The 10,044-nt window shown below is 37.9% G+C and overlaps 1 protein-coding gene across 1 annotated transcript in view; it reads left to right on the forward strand.

Moving 5' to 3' along the window:
• Slc39a10 (solute carrier family 39 (zinc transporter), member 10) overlaps positions 1-10,044 on the forward strand; it is a 49,828-nt gene that overhangs the window by 755 nt on the left and 39,029 nt on the right. The gene's annotated exons all lie outside the window — the stretch shown is intronic.

Below are 10,044 nucleotides of genomic sequence, written 5' to 3' on the forward strand. Positions count from 1 at the left end.
GCGGTTCCGGCCTCGGAGGGTAACGGACGGCGGAGGCCTCGCGGGGGGTTCGTTCTCCACCCCACCCCCCTCCCGCCAACCGAACGGCCACCCAAGCGGGGCTGTTGGGGTCCCCCGGAGCTGAGGGGTGTGGGGCGAGGCTGGAGGGGTGGGGAGGTGGCGCGGCGGCCCGGGCTTTGTTCTTCGGTGGAGGGCGCCGTGGGCGCGGCCCGGGGTGTGTGTGTATGGGGGGGGCGCCGATGGGATCCGGGGCGACTCGCTGGGGGGCGGTCCGAGCCCCGGAGGGGACCTCGGAGCGGGGGGAACCCCTTCGGCGGCGGGCGACGTGACGTGGAAGGTCTTCCTGTGGCTCCCATAGAGGTGTTCACGTGGGAGCCGGTGCACGCGGGGTGATCGCCAGGAGCTGGGCACGTGCGGGACGGGCACCCCCCATCCCTGCTGCGGGGGTCCTGACCCCCACCCCAGTACCTGCGACTCAGAAATGAGTGCAGCTGGATAAAGGAGCCCCTTCCCCTTTCACGTGCGGCCTCCCTGCTGACTGCCGCCGTTCCACCTGGAACCGCGTGTTAGACTTGGAGCAGAACTGGCCCGGGACAGGCTTTCCGCTTCTGTGTTCTGTCGGTAGATGTCTGTCTGAAAGGCCTCGCCCGACCCTAGGAAGAAAGTAACAGAGCAGGCGTTACAGCCCCTGCCCCCGGAAGCCTGAGCCCCGGCCTCCGGGGTGCGGGGGGTGGGGGGTGCGGGTGCTCGGCCGATCCCTGAGCCAGCGGCTGGAACACTGAGATGCGGGTAGTGCTGAGAGTCCGTCCTTTCTCCTAGACTTCCAGACAGCCCACGTCCGACGTGTAGCTGAGTAGGAGAGAAGCACATACATCAGTAGTGTCAGTGACGCATTTTGTGAAATAAAAGCAGCGACGGGCTGGCCAGCATTTTTATTATTTTTTACATTTTTGTGGCTCATCTCTAGAGGACTGGTTTTGAATGTTACAGATAATGTAGGGTCAGTTATCTGGAAGTAGTCACTGCGAAGCATTAAATAGCACTGTGGCTTGCTCAATGCAAACTAGTGAAGTTTTAAAGCATATGTTAGGATGTCAAATTTCCCCCCCTGTAGCCTATTACTGTAATTTTGGCCTGCATTCAGGAATAATGGAGGAAAAACAAAAATATCAGTGGTTAAATGAAAGGTTTTTTCCCCCCTGGCCAAATTCACCTGAATTCTGTCAGTAGACTCCTATACAATTGGAGTCAATAGGTCCCATGCCAGAACCACCTGGGTGCTACTTTAAAAGTGGGCCGGGGAAACCTGAGGAGTCATCTGGGGTGTACCGCGCTCAGCTGTATAGGCTGAATGTCTCATTTGAAATGTGAATGACTCGGGTTTTTTTTAATTTTATTTTTAATTTTGAAGTATTTGCAAATTTATTTTTTTTCCTGTACCTTCATTTGACTCAGGTCAAACTTGAAGTCAGGTGTAGATATATTTGTAGATATATTTGTGACACCCTTAGGTGTGCTGAGATTACAAGCATGTACCTCTATTCCCTGCTAGCCCCTCACCCCCTTTTGGGGGGGCACTTGGATTTTGAGGAGGCCTGAAATTTGGCAGACACTGTCCCTTCTACCCTCTATCTGTAAGTGATTTATCAACAAAATAGTTATATTGGGGAAAATTCTTGCAACACCAAAGTGCTCATTTTCTTTTTAAATTTTTTTAAAATTAAAGCAAATAAAATTTGACAATATTCTATTTCCCTATCATTCCTCCACCGTTGGTATTGTCCAGAACTTGGGCTTTGGAATGAAGTTTGAAAATAGTTAATATTTTTGAAATAGTATTAACAAGTTCAGTTACCCTGTGTGAATTATTTAAGATTATTTGTGAACTACAAGTATCATAAAACCTGTCTTGAGTTTACTGTGACTATAAGGTATCCACCAAATACCTAATTCATATTTTATCTTTTTTAATGTACATTTATTAATTGTCATTTCTTTTGGTAATGACTAAACCCAGAATGATTTTTTAAAAATTATTTTTAAGGAAGTGGTGCTGTGGCCCAAGCGGTAGAGCACTCGCCTTGAGCTGAAGAGCACAGGGACAGCGCCCAGGCCCAGAGTTCAGGCCCTACGACCAACCAAAAAAAATTATTTTTAAGCAATTGTACAAAAGAGTTGCCTTTTAACAAAGCAGTTTATGTGCATCTTAGAATAGTTTTTTTTTCCCCAGCATTTAACATAGTTTTGTTTGTGTGTGTGTGTTACTGGGATTTGAACTCGAGCTTGTACTTGTTAGGCAGAAAATTTACTATTTGGGTCAGAATGAATTTTAATGGTTTCTACTAGGCCTTGGAGAGCCTACTACGTTTGCTCTGTTACTCATGGGCATTAACCATATTTTACTTTCTTACTTGCATTTATATAAATTTGTTTGTTTTCCTTGCCAAACCAAAACCCTTGAAGGGGACATGCTGTCACAAAGTACTCATATTAAACAAAAACCACTGTAGAACTGGGGCTACCATGAGGGGTAGAGCCCATGCTCTATTTGGAGTTTGATCCGTAGCAGTACACATATAATATTATGTGTGTATATGTTACATATATGTATATATAAAGAAGACATGTACATATTTATACATGTTTTATTTATATAAATACACAGGGCATACCCAGTACCTTAAGTTTATAGGTTGACTGCCCAGTGGAAGTCTCAACAGTGTGAGGTTGCCCCCTAGTGGTCTTATTTTCTCTTGCCGTCTTGAGCTCAGCTTCACTTACACATTTTCAAAAGCTATTGCTTAAATTAATTAGAGTAGCAGAATAGACCTGATGTATCTTTGGATTTAATTCAGATGGTCTTCCTGAATTGGCTAATTTTGATTACTTTTTAGCACCCAGTTTTCCAAATCTCAAGAAAAATTTGGGTGCAGAGAAAACTATATGAAGTTACTTTGAAAAATTATATGTGGGTTTTTCCCCCCAAAATGAGTAATATATTAAAGATATATCTTTGAAATTAACTTTATATATGAATGACAAATTTTTTTTTTAGTCTGGGCTTATCTTGGAAAGGGTGATAAAAAAAATCTGCTTTCTGGCGTAATTTAGTCCCCTATAACTTTGTATTTCTACTGTACTGCAAAATAAAGTTTGAAAATATCAAATTCACATGGTGAGTTTTTTGTTGTTATTTATTTTGAAATGTGCCTATTAGACAAATGACTTGAAGAAATGTCTTGGTCCTTTTCGGAACCTTAGGATTACTTCCTCATTTATGTGAACTGTAAAGTTTGAAATTATTACCAGCTTCAGTATTATTTTAACTGTTATCCTTTCTATTTTCTACAAGTTCTTTGGGTAGGCTACACAGTGACTTCAGGGTTTGTTTTTTTAAAGAAATAACTGCATATATTCTCAAACTAAAAATTTACTGAAATTTTCCTCAAAATGCTTAATAGGTATGAAGCAGTTTACAAAGGAAACTGAAGTTTTCAGTAAAAAAAACAACTGAAATTGTTTTCAGCTCACTACTTAGGAGCCACCATAGTATTGAGAATACTGTAAAACATCATGCAACAAATAACAGCAGGGAATTTGTGTGGCAGGCCTGGGGCTTGAACTCAGGCCTGAGTGCTATCCCTGAGGTTTTTTGCTCAAGGCCAGTGCTCTACCACTTGAGCCACAGCTGTTTTCTAGGTGTGGCTCATGGTCTTTCTTGCCCCTGCTGCCTTCGAACCAAAATTGACAGCCTCCTGAGTAGCTAGGATTACAGATAGTGAACCACTGGGACTCGGCAGGAAATAGTAATATAAGAATTTTAGATTGCTCATATATAGGATTTTATATTTAATAGACTTTAATGCTGAAACATACAATAGGATGCCATGGTTACAGGTTACAGGATAAAATCTTGTTCAAGTCTTTCTACCATTAATAAAAGCTAGTGGCAGATGATATTTATAATTACCTAGTTGTATAATTACATTTTATAATTTTTAGATATTTTGCTGCTAAAAGAGGTAACAGTAAATCCTACTTATAGACATTTTTAACAAACAAGATTTTGTCTTTAGTATATATTCTACTTTTGGAGATCATTCAACTAATTCAGAAAAGCATTTTAGAAACAAGAAAAGTGAATCCAAATGTTGTAGGGTATATCCTCATCTAACATGCAGTAAGATTATGTACTTTCATAGGACCAGAACTGTTAGGAGAACTGCTATGAACTATAAAAGAGGTAATTTTAATCTTTTAGTTATTTACAACTTTTAAGCGATTAAGTTTTAGATTGATTAATTTTCATTCAATATAAGAAATAGGAAATTAAATTGCAGCAATAAAGGAACACATCCCACTGTGCTATTGCTTTAGTATCTACAAGCCAAAAGAAGCCATTTAGGATGTGCCCTCAGAAATCTAGATTTTTTTTTTTCTTTCTGAATTTACTGTTATACTATGAAGTTTTGAGTTTTTTTGTTTTTGTTTTTCTTTGGTTGGTTGTGGGGTTTGAACTCTGGGCTTGGGCACTATTCCTCAGCTCTTTAGTTCAAGGCTAGTGTTCTACCACTTGGGCCACAGAACCACTTCCGGTTTTCTGGTGGTTTATTGGCGATAGAGCCTCACGGACTTTCTTCCCCGGGCTGGCTTTGAACCGTAATACTCAGATCTCAGCCTCCTGAGTAGCTAGGATTACAGGCGTGAGCCACTGGCTCCCCGCTACAACTTTTGAGTTTTGAAATACCAATTTCTTCTACAGTTGTCCTACTGAATAGAAAATTTTAACCATGTAGTTAAAAATCAAGGCTCAGCAAATTGGTCCATGGGACAATCCTTTTTTATAAAGTAAATATTATTGGACTCAGCTTCCTCACTCATTTCTATATTGTCTATGTCTACTTTTGTGCTGTAAAATTAGAATGGAGGAAGTTGTGAAAGACCAACCCACCAATCCTTTTACTATCTGACCCTTTCAAGTCTGCCAACTCCTGAGTATAATTCTTAATGTTCTATCATTATTTTACATTTAGCTCTAATTTTAAATATCTACATTCTCTTAGAACCTGTATCTATAAAATAGTAAATTGTGCATTTGTTTAGTTCATGGGTGATTTCAATTTAAATCATATATAGTGTTTCTGTTTTTATCTTTTTCACTTTCCCTCTATTGGAAAAAAATAACACCCTTATTATGCTTCACATTGCAAAAAGAATATGAAGCTCTCAACCTTCAGTGCCTGGTCTACCACCTAATTGCCAGACTGTCTCTACTGCTACTTCGCATGACTCAGTTTATCTTATGTCCTTGAGAAACTGGTTGTGTCCTCCTAACTTCTCCAGAGCTGAAAAAGCATGATTTTAATGTTTTATGTCTTCTTGGCCCAGTCCCTATTCCTTTTTTTTAAATCATTCTTCTGTTCTCTACTTTAATAAATCATAATTAGATGGTCAGTGAATGCATATTTTTGGTTTGTTGCCTCTCAGTGGACTTTTCTGGGAACAAATAATTTTGATATTCTGTTCATATATGAAGTAATACACTTGTCATTTTGTTAAAGAGGAACAAAGCCTCCTAATAAGTACACTATGGAAAGAGTGTTATTTTTTTAATTTTTATTTATTATGAAAATATTGTACAGAGGGGTTACCATTACATGGGCAAGATAATGAGTACATTTCTTATCAAGCATTGTAGCCTCCTCCTTTGTTTCCCCTTCCTATCCCTTCCCATCCTCCTCCGACCCCCCACCGTATATACTTAAAAATAAGGTAGAATAGCAGTGTATGTAACAAACATCCGATGTATTATAAAGTAGTATTTAACTATTGGCAATGTACATAAAATGATATGTAATGATCTTATTATGTGATAAATACATTTGAAGAAATGTAACCATGTGTTCTATTCCTGTAGACCATTTTCATATAGAATATTACTTTACAAGCTAGAATGCTTATAGTATATTTTTACATTTTAATTTTTACTTAGGATGTTATTTTCTTGAACAATTCAGTATAAATAAATCAGTAAAAATACAAAATTACCAAAAAATAATCGATGATACCAACTTTTAAAAGCAGAAGGAAAAAAAGTATGCTAAAATTATATCACTGAAAGAGATAGTAAAACTTAATAAATTTGCTGTACACATTATTTTGCAAAATTTATAAAACAAGTCTAAGACTTTTTTATAAAGATTTTTTCCTAAAAACAAGTCCTTGAAGTATCTATGAGTCTAAAAGTTTTTTGGGTTAATTGAGAAGTCTTGGATGTTAACTCAGAGAACATTGTTTTTGGTGCATGCGAGGCAAGCTCTCTGTCCAAGCTATATCCCCAATACTTAAATTTTTAAGAAAGTCACCATCCTTCTGTGTGCTGGAATTGCAGGCATGTGCTACCATATCAGGTGAGGGAACTTCTTTGAATGGTTATTGGAAGTCTTAGTTTTTGCTGGATCCTATTATTTTTAGTTATATTTTCTTTTAAAGGAGGCTACATATTAAGAGAGGAAAAGGAAAAAGTCTCCTTAAATTAAAAAATCAAGAACCTGGGAATATAACTAAGTTCGTTTCTTCTAACATGAAAACATCTATGACAGGGACTAAAGACTTAAGGGTACATGCAACCAGAACTGAGAAATGAGGAAATAAGACAAATTACACTACATAAAGTTCATAAATGTTGATGACAATATTAGACCTTGGAACAAAAAGGCAAGATCTTTTTACCACGTTCATAATTAACATACTGTTAGAGTGCTATGATCATACTGTTGGTGGCAGTGTAACCAACATTATTTTCTCCAGAAAATAATTTGAGTATAAACATTTACAAGACTTAAAACCATTAAAACTTTTGTAGTCTTTCTCCATACCTTGGAATTAATTACAAACCAAACCAAACCAAAAATAATGGCATTAATTGAAATTAAAATGTTTGCATATTGGGATTTAAACTATAAATGCTTGTAAAAATCTTAATCTGTAAATGATTTTCTTGCAGGAATGTAATTTTATTGATACATCAACAAAATTTATAAATGCTGACTTTAGTTTTTTTAAAATTTAATCAAACTAATACATAAACATGACTTAATGAAATAGTTATTTAATAGTTGTTCAAATATTTCTGTGAGGGCTGGGAAGGTGGCTCAGTGGTAGAGTGCTTGCCTTGCATGCATGAGGCCCTGGGTTCAATTCCTCAGCACCACATAAGCAGAAAAAAGCCGGAAGTGGTGCTGTGGCTCAAGTGTTAGGGCTTTAGCCTTGAGCTGAAGAGCTGAAGGACAGTGCCTAAGCCCAGAGTTCAGCCTCCACAATTGACCACAAAAAAAAAGTGTGTGTGTGTGAAGTTTCTGAAGCTTTTCAAGAGTAAAATCTCCTTTGTACCTACATAGCTCAAGCCCCTTAGGTCCCTGAGTTGCATCTTTTGTTCTTCACTATATCTCCAATAGTATATTCATTGTTTCTCATTGACTTCTCAGCCATTTTCCATTTAGTGCTTCTTCCACTTCTTTGCATACATTCCCATATTCTATAATCTTAATTCCCAGTCATATTTTGGTTTAGAATATTAAATATAGTATATTTTTTTACTTGTGTTGGTCTTGGGCCTTGAATTTAGGGCCTGAGTACCTAAGTGCCACCAGCACCCCACGTATTTTTAAATAAAAATTCAGTATATAACAGCTGCATTGTAGAAAGGTTTTCCTCTTGAAGTACTTTTTTTTCCCTAGCAATAATTTCTTCTTTCTTTTGAAAGTTTCCCTATTGTATATCAAAATCTAAAGTTGCTCTGTGTTTTTGAATGTAACTAGTAAAGGAAAGGGAATATAGTTAAGACTCTGTTCAGGAATTTGTGAAGTTTTCTTATATATTTGAAATTATTAAACTTTGTAATAAAGATAATGGATTGATCATTGATAATTTTCTAGAAAAAGTAGCTGACATTTGGATTTAAGTGTTTTAACTGGCTGAACTGTATCTTCTTCACTAACAATTATAAGGGCCTTTATGGTTCAAAATAACTATGAGGACAGTTAAAACTAATTGAGCAGAAAGCTTACCTGTGGGGAAGAAATAGCCACTGTGTTGTCAACAGCATAAAAAAAGTATATATATATATAATATATATATATATATATGTATATATATATTAACCAGACACTCCCTGGTGGTTCACACCTATACTTTTAGCTACTCAAGGGCTGAGATCTGAGGATCAAAATTCTAAGCCAGGCCTGGCAGATAAATCCAGAAGATTCTCTAATAAGCAACTGGAAGCATGGCTCAAGGGGTAGAGCACTCACCATGAACAAAAAATCTGGCTGAGAGTACTGCCTACACACTTTAGTCTGCTGAGAATTCATTTTAAAATATGTGGCAAGTTGGTGCTGAAATCATGGATGGTACTGTATGCCTCCATCTGCAATAGGAAGAGATTGAAGCCTATTTACCAAAAGAGTAAAATTGTAAACACTTTTGAACCTTCAGAGCCAGGTGCCAGTGGTGACTCAACCCTGTAATCCTTGCTATTTAGAAGGCTGAGATCTGAGGACTGCAGTTTAAAGCCAGCTGGGGCAGGAGAGTCCATAAGACTCTCATCTCTCCCACAAAGCCGGAAGTAGAGCTGTGTTCAAGTGGTAGGGCACTAGTTTTGAGCAAAAATCCTCAGGGATAGCACTCAGGCCTTGAGTTCAAGCCCTATGATTGGCACTAATAAATGAGTAAATAAAATCCTGTAACTTAGCAATTCATACAGTAAAAAACCTGAATAGTAAGACTAAAGTTTTGTAAACTTTTCATAAGAGCTCCATATGGAAAATATTAACCCTAGCTCCTTTTTTTGTTAACTGATAAATAGACATTGTGCTTTTTTTTTTTTGCTTTTTTTTGGTCATGGGGCCTAAACTCTGGGCCTGGGTACTGTCCCTCAGGTCTTCAGCTCAAGGCTAGTGCTCTACCACTTGAGCCACAGCACCACTTCTGGCTTTTTCTGCTTATGTGGTGCTGAGGAATCGAGCCCAGGGCCTCACATATGAGCCACCTTCCCAGCCCAAAATTGTGCTTTTTTTTTTATGGACAACACTGTGTTTTGATGTATGTATACACTATGGAATTGCTAAATTATGCATTATCTCACACTTTTTTTGATGAGAACACTTAACAAATTTATGCACTGTCTATTTAAACTTCTCATTATCATTTGTTTTAGTGTGTGTGCTGTTGAGGTTAGTCCTAATTTCCTCTCATTAAGGATCTAGCTAGCCTTTCTTCTAAGAATGTGCTTTGCTAAACAAGACCTCTCAGTTAACAATAATACGTTTCTTTTTTCTTGCTAGTTAAAAAGATTTTCTATTGCAATGTTTAAATTTATTTTATTAGTGTACATTACTTGTACAAGGGAATTTCGTTGTGACATTTCTACTTATGTAAATGGTGTAGCCTTACAAGCTCCCCACCTGTCTCTTCCATCTACCCCCCTCCAAATGATTTCAGCAAGTTTCATTGCTCCATTTTCATACATGCAAATAAACATATTCATTACCATTCAGCTTTTTCATTAGTCCTTCCTTCTATTTCTGTGCCCACCTTCCTAAGCCCCTTATTACCATGCTTTCAAGAGTGCATGTAAACAATGATGGAAGTTATCAAGATCTGGAGTTTAGTGAGTAGATGTTATCATTGGGGAAAGCTGACTAAAAAGGACATGGAAACTGACTTTGTTGTTTACAGCCATTGAAAAATTATTTCAAAATAAAAAGTAAAAATAATTGTCTTTGCAGATTCAGTGTTTCTAAGCTTTTTATTTTTATACTTAGTCATAGGGCTTGAACTCAAGGCCTGGGCACAGTCCCTGAGTTCTTTTGCTCAGTTAGCACTCTACCACTTTGAGCCACAGCGTCACTTCCAAGTTTTCTGGTAGTTAAATGGAGATAAGTCTCATGGACTTTCCTGCAGTCCTCAGATTTTGGCCTCCTAAGTAGCTAGGATTACAGGTGTGAGACACCAATGCTTGGTCTGTTTCTTTTTTTTTTTTTT

Source organism: Dipodomys ordii, unplaced genomic scaffold, assembly GCF_000151885.1.
Source record: "Dipodomys ordii isolate 6190 unplaced genomic scaffold, Dord_2.0 Scaffold1, whole genome shotgun sequence".
Lineage (NCBI taxonomy): Eukaryota > Metazoa > Chordata > Mammalia > Rodentia > Heteromyidae > Dipodomys > Dipodomys ordii.